Source organism: Mirounga angustirostris, unplaced genomic scaffold, assembly GCF_029215605.1.
Source record: "Mirounga angustirostris isolate CCGP_5_RB_7025 unplaced genomic scaffold, mMirAng1.0.hap1 SCAF_1, whole genome shotgun sequence".
Classification (NCBI taxonomy): Eukaryota; Metazoa; Chordata; class Mammalia; order Carnivora; family Phocidae; genus Mirounga; species Mirounga angustirostris.
Genome location: NW_026991709.1, coordinates 19,581,882 through 19,589,348, shown reverse-complemented (window position 1 = coordinate 19,589,348; position 7,467 = coordinate 19,581,882). Strand labels below are relative to the sequence as shown.

General features: G+C 40.8%; 1 pseudogene; it reads left to right on the top strand.

The window, feature by feature from the left end:
* The first annotated feature begins 5,206 nt into the window (after positions 1-5,206).
* Positions 5,207-6,501, top strand: LOC123834495 (heterogeneous nuclear ribonucleoprotein F-like; annotated as a pseudogene).
* Positions 6,502-7,467: the final 966 nt, after the last annotated feature.

Sequence of the window (7,467 nt, the reverse complement as noted above, 5' to 3'; positions counted from 1 at the left end):
GCAACTAAGGTCTGTTCTGACTGGTCAGTTAGTACGAGCACCACACCAGTCGCTTAATATTTTGAATATAACCCAGGGAATGAATTATGCTTTTATCTATGAAAAGTTCTTTCTTCCATGAAGCAGTGGCAATATTAGAGTTTAGTTATTTTCTATTGTTTTTTTTTTCTTTAATACGGACTTAGTCGGAAAACAACATTGACAACCCTTTCTTGGTCCTCTCTCTCGGTAGTACAAAAATAATTTTATCAACGTAAAAACTCCAAAAGCCTGGAAGCCACACGAAATTCCTTCTTTCACCTGTTTAGGACTCTTTCTTTACAAAAGTAATGTGTTTATTGCCTAGCTTCCAAAATTTTATCACATTGTTCAGTTTTCATGCTTGCATAGAGTGTCCTAGAAACTGAATGGAAACAAAAGGTTTCAAACTCAATTTTTTTGCAAAATCCTAGATGTCTAGAATTTGACATAGGAGTCATGCCATAAAACACGATGAAACTAAGCACAGCTACTAAAAATAAAACTCCATCTATAGCTTCACACTTTATGCACCTTCTATGCATAGTACTTTAAATCTGTTATCAAAAATTCTAGCTAGTGAGATTATGTTGACACATATGCTAATTTCTGCCTTCAGATATTCATAAGCATAGCTGTGCTGGTATATTTAAGACAAAATATACTTTATTATCAGGGCATAGATTATCAGGGAATCATAAAATCTTAAAGTCATCTAGACTAACCATGTGAAGTCACAATACCGGTATTTACTTCTCGGTCCATCTTATTTCTGCACTCATAATACTAAAATACCCACCACCTCGAATGCAAGCTGGTGCAGCCACTCTGGAAAACAGTATGGAGGTTTCTCAAAAAGTTGAAAATAGAGCTACCCTACGACCCAGCAATTGCACTACTGGGTATTTACCCCAAAGATACAAATGTAGTGATCCGAAGGGGCACCTGCACCCCAATGTTCATAGCAGCAGTGTCCACAATAACCAAACTATGGAAAGAGCCAAGATGTCCATCGACAGATGAATGGATAAAGAAGGTATGGTATATATATATACAATGGAATATTATGCAGCCATCAAAAAGCGAAATCTTGCCATTTGCAACAACATGGATAGAACTAGAGGGTATTATGCTAAGCAAGATAAGTCAATCAGAAAAAGACAAGTATCATATGATCTCACTGATATGAGGAATTCTTAATCTCAGGAAACAAACTGAGGGTTGCTGGAGTGGTGGGGGTGGTGGGAGGGATGGAGTGGCTGGGTGATAGACATTGGGGAGGGTATGTGCTATGGTGAGCCCTGTGAATTGTGTAAGACTGATGAATCACAGACCTGTACCTCTGAAACAAATAATACATTATATGTTAAAAAAAAAAAAAAAAGAAGAAGATAGTAGGAAGGGAAAAATGAAGGGGGGGAAATCAAAGGGGGAGACAAACAATGAGAGACTAGGGACTCTGAGAAACAAACTGAGGGTTTTAGAGAGGAGGGGGGTGGGGGGGATGGGTTAGCCTGGTGATGGGTATTAAGGAGGGCACATTCTGCATGGAGCACTGGGTGTTATACACAAACAATGAATCATGGAACACTACATTAAAATTAATTAATTAATTAATTAATTAATTTAATTAAATAAAATGCCCACCACTTCACACGGCTTCCCGTTACTGCTATGTGAGCCTCCAGGTTCTAAAACTCTGCCTGAATGGAAGCTGAGTCCTCATCTATCAGCAACATCTTCATCAGCAGTTTGTCTTTAACACAACACAGACCGCATAGTTCTTCTCCACAAATATGATAGCATTTTAAATATCTGGGATACTATCAGGTCCCTCATAAAGGTTAAAGTCTTTTAGAAAATCTTCCAACAAGAATTGCAATCCCCTACCTTAAGGCTGGTTTCTTTCCTGAACCCCAAGCTGTGAAATGTGCTCTCTCGGAGTGGTTTAAACTGTTTTCCTTGCAAAATTCCAAAACACAGACTTGCTTATTCTTAGGCCATATATTTCTGCGAAGTGAGACTGGATCATCTGCCTCGTCTCGTACATCACATTCTTATTTGTTGCTTCCTTTTAACTCATGACCAACACACCTGCCTATAACGTATAAATCTTGTGCTAACTGCCAAAAGGTAGGGGACTCTCACTTGCAGAATACTTCAAACCCTTTAGCTTTTTTGTTTTGCTTTGTTTCTGTTTATGTTACTGTCTTACCAGCTCTAATGAGCTATAATTGACATATAACATTGCATAAGTTTAAAGTGTACAACATGTTGATTTGATACATTTCTATAAACCCTTTAGTTTTTGCTTTGTTTTATTCCTTCTGTTATTGATCTCCATTTTTCTCTTACTATCCCTACTGCGATATTACTCATTTCGGGAAATGATGATACCTGGAAGAAGAAAGATATGCTCTCCTTCTATCTAAAGACATTTCTTTAACAGAAGGACTCCTTATTTGCTGACTTTATCATTTCTTTATCCACTACTTGAATAGGTGGTATCATTAGGGAACAACTGTCTATAGATCATGGACACATTTTCACTAACTTGTTTGTCCTTTGCCCCATTCGTAGAAATGCTCTTCATTTTTAAAGATTTTATTTATGTTATTTATTTGAGAGAGAGCCAGAATGAGAGAGCACAAGCAGGGGGTGAGCAGCAGAGAGAGGGAGAAGCAGGCCCCCCGCTGAGCAGGGAGCCGATGTGGGGCTCAATCCCAGGACCCTTGGATCATGACCTGAGCCAAAGGCAAACGCTTAACTGACTAAGCCACCTAGGCGCCCCTCTCCATGTATGTGTGATAGTTAATTTTGTGTCAACTTAGTTAGGCTTTGAAGCCCAGTTGTTGGTCAAAGACCAGTGTACATATTGTTGTGAGAGTAATTTTTAGATGTGATTAATATTTAAATCAGTAGACTTTGGGTAAAGTGTATTACCCTCTAAAATGTGGTGGGCTTCATCTAATCAGTTGATGGCCTTAAGAGCAAAGACTGATGTTTTCAGAAGAAAAGATTGTCCTCAAAATTGCAACATAGAAACTCTGCCTGAGTTTCTAGTGAGACAGTATATATATATGTACACACACACACACGTATGTAGAGAGAGAGAGAAAAAGAAACAGAACCAACTATATATATTGAGAGAACCCTGACACATACACTGTATATATATTTTGATGTATGTGGATAGATGATAGATAGATGATGATGATGATGATAGATAGATAGATAGATGATAGATAGATAGATAGATAGATAGATAGATAGATAGATAGATAGATGATAGACATAGTCTGCTACAAAGGTAAGCAATACAGGCACACTATTTTTAAGTTAGTTAGGCTAATTAGTATATATGCATAGTTCAGCATTAAATAATACAAGAAAGCATATACCAAAAAAAGCACACAATCCCTCCCCTTCCCAAGCTTCTCAGTCTTTTGGTTCCCCTTCCTAAGTTAGCTATTGTGATCAGTTGCCTATGGATCTTTTCAAAGATAGCCTTTATATGTATAATCATGTACATGTTTTTATTCCCACATAGTAATACATTATATGAAGTGTTTTGCACCTTTCTTTTTATTGTTAATATTTCATTAAGATGCTTCCATATAAGTACATATAGAATGATCTCCCTTTTTTCACAATTTGTTACCATAATTTTACCTATTGAAATTCATTTGAAATTCATTTAGGATATTTCTAATTCACTGCTATGTCATACCATGCTGAAATCACATTATTCCAAAAACTGTGTGTGTGTGTGTGTGTGTGTGAAAGTTATAGTTTATCTTTACACTACAATCCTAGATGTTGAATTTCTGCGTCAAAGATTTATGTGCTTTTTTTTAATTTGTGAAGTAATGCTATGTTAATATTAATATGACAAACTTTGTTATATGATTAATATATCCTGGTACCACTCTGATATTTAAATAACATTTATTACTATTTGGTGTCTGTGGTCCTGTATCAGGGCAGGGTACTATTTTTATCTTGTGTCAAGCAATTAATTTGGAAATTTGTGATTCCTGATATTGTCATAATTCCCAAGTTGCTATGAACAGAGTAAATCACTGAAAAACCTTTAAAACAAATGCATTATTTGGGGATGGGCTATTAATATCACTGTAAGAGGTTACCAGAAGTAGGGTTATAACAAGAGCTGCACTGTCATAAAGCTCAGGGGCATGGTTAGAGACTCACATGATGAGGAATTTGTATCCACATCAAGGAAGGGTGAAAATCTTAGTGAAAATATTTTGAATTGTTAGATGAATCAAATCTCATATGAGATCTCAAAAGTGATTGCAAGAAAAAACAGAGCTGCTTTTCCTAAGAATAGATTCATTTTGTGTTTTGATTTCCATACAATCTTAAGAGGAGGAGACACACAGGTGTTTGATGTGGGTTTTGTTTTAGCTCTCACCATTCTCCCCTGCCTCTTCTCCTGTCTTCTCTTTGTTACCAGAGCTTTTGCCAATCCTTCTGCTTCTGAGAAGTTTCTTTTTATTGCGTCAATTTGAAGAGAGAAAGAGAGAGACAGAGAGAGAGATCACTGTACCTGTACTGAAAATGACTACACTTGAGGGCAATTTCACTTTATACGCTGTGCGTTCATCCAAGATGAAATGTTGGTGGTAGTTTTGGACACTTAAGCCAAGACATCAGAACTGCGGGGTGATCTAAGGGCAGGAGAGCTGTGTCCCTTTGTGAATTTCTTCCTCAAACTTTCCCTTCAATCCACCAACAGCCCAGTTCATTTTATTTCCTAAATAGCCCTCATATCTATCCATTCCTTTTTCATTTCTGCTGCTTTCCATGCACAGCCTTGCCCTTGTCTTCTCTCCTTCTCCTGGATAATGAATCTCCCTAAGCCCATAGTGTCCCTTCTCCCTAAAACCCTCTGGTGACATTCCTGTGCCCTGAGAATAAAGACTAAACTAAAGGCCTGCCCTGGGAGGAAGGGAGCTAGAGCCCATCCCAGGCCCGGCACCACCAGGCCTGGTCGCTCTGGTGAGTGCTGGGGCACTAAAGTAAGATGGCCATAGGGCTCTTGTTTAGGACAATTCATTACTTACCAGGGGTGTGTCCAACTGTGGGTACTCCTTCCCTGCGGGTTGTTGTTTAAGCCACAGAAAGCTGCACCCAAGCATATTGATGTCTGTCCTCTCAAGTGTCCATGATGCTGGGACCCAAGGGAGGTGAAGGCATTGTGGTCACACTCTGCGGCCTGGCCTGGTCCTGCTCTGTTGTCGAGGATGCGCAGCATGTCCTTTCTCACTGAGCAATCCATGACAGGGCTGCAGGCATTCATCCCTCTTAAGCTAGAGAAGGCAGGCGCAGCAGGGAGGCTTTTATTGAACTTGAATCAGAAAACGATGTAAAAATGGCCCTTAAAAAAGACAGGGAAAGCATGGGACACCGGTACATTGAGGTGTCCAAGTCCCACAGAACCCAGAGGGATTGAGTGTTGAAACACGGCGGTCCGAACAGTGCTGACCCGCCAATGACCGCTTCATGTGGTTTTGAGAACCCCCATTTGGATGCACCAAGGAAGAAATCGTTCAGTTCTCAGGGTTGGAAATTGTGCCAGACAGGATCACATTGCCTGCGACGCCAAGGGCCAGGTTACAGAGGAAGCCTTGTACAGTTTGCCTCCCAGGAGTTAGCTGAGAAGGCCCTAGGGAAGCACAAGGAGAGAATCGGGCACAGGTATACTGAAGTGTTCAAGAGCAGTCAGGAAGAAGCGCGGTCATACCCGGATCTTCCTCTGAAGTTCACATCTGTACAGCGGCTGGTCTCACCTCCGCCCCGGCACAGCCAGGAGGTATGTTGGCATCGTCCAGCAAGCAGGCCTGGAGAGGATGAGATCTGGTGCTGATCATGCAGGCTATGGGGGCTACGAGGAGTACAGTGGCCTCAGCGACGGCTACGGCTTCACCACCCATCTGTCTGGGAGAGACCTCAGTTACTGTCTCTTGGGCATGTATGACCACAGATATGGAGACGGCAAGTTCACTGTCCAGAGTACCACTGAACCGTGGGTCCACATGAGGGGCTGCCACACACAGCCACAGAGTACGACATTTACAACTTCTTTCCCCTCAACCCTGGGAGAGCCCGTGTTGAGATGAGCCTTGATGGAAGAGTGATGGGCAAAGCCTATGTCGAGTTCGCCACTCGCAAAGAAGCTATGGCAGCCATGTCCAAAGACCGGACCAACATGCAACACAGCTCTCCAGAACTTTTCCTGAACTCCACAACTGGGGCCAGCGATGGGGCATATTGCAGCAGGATGGTGCAAGGCATGGGGGTGTCAGGCCAGGCCACGTGCGGTGGCCTCCAGAGCAGTCTGTGAGTGGCTGCTCCCGGGCTGGCTCTGGAGGCCAGAACAGCGTGGGTGGATACGACGAGTTTCCTAGGAGCATTTCAGTTACTGCAATCCAATTTTCACAGGCAGCCAACAAGCAGTGAAAAGTGATTATGGCTCTAGAGGAAGCTGTGGGACCCATTTTGTACCAGGAGTTGTGAAATCTGGATTAAGAAATCACCTCTTCAGTGTTTTCTCATGCAAACTTTCTTGTAGTATGTGATAATGAGTAAACTAAAACTCCTTTCAGCGTTTCTCAATTAACATTTTGGTAGTGTACTTCAGGGTGATGTTTCTGAGTTAAAGTAGTTTTTAAGTACATTAAATGGATCTTTTACACCACATCACCATGAACACCTTGGGGAGGCATGCTTTTTTGGAAAACTCAAGGTGTTAGATTTCTATCTAATTCAAAGAGGAACATTTTCATGTTTGTTTATTCTAGTTTATTTTCATTTAAAATCTTTTAGGTTAGGTTTAAGCTTTTTTAAAAAATAAGTTAGTTTTGAAAATTGAGATACACTGCTAACACTGCAGGAACTGGTAATGCCTTGACTTAAAACTGGCTTTGTACTGTGATTTCCTTTTGGGTGTATTTTGCTAAGTGAAACCTGTTATATTTTTTTGTTCACTAATTTTTTTTTCTTAAAATAAATTTTTTTTCACGCACACAAAAAACTAAACCAAATAATAAAATAAAGCCTAAACTAGGGGCGCCTGGGTGCCTCAGTCGTTAAGCATCTGCCTTCGGCTCAGGTCATGATCCCAGAGTCCTGGAATCGAGCCCCGCATCAGGCTCCCTGCTCCACGGGAAGCCTGCTTCTCCCTCTCCCACGCCCCCTGCTTGTGTTCCCTCTCTGGCTGTCTTTCTCTTTGTCAAATAAATAAAATCTTAAAAAAAAAAAAAAAAGCCTAAACTAAACTCTTAAATATGATCTTCAAAACTGAATAATCTGGCCACTAACCAAATCCTCAGCCTCATATGGAACTTCTCTCTCTCATTCCCAAATCTCAAGGCTTCTTTTAGCCCCTGCTACTTTAAACTTAAATACATAATAAGGTTGTCAGCA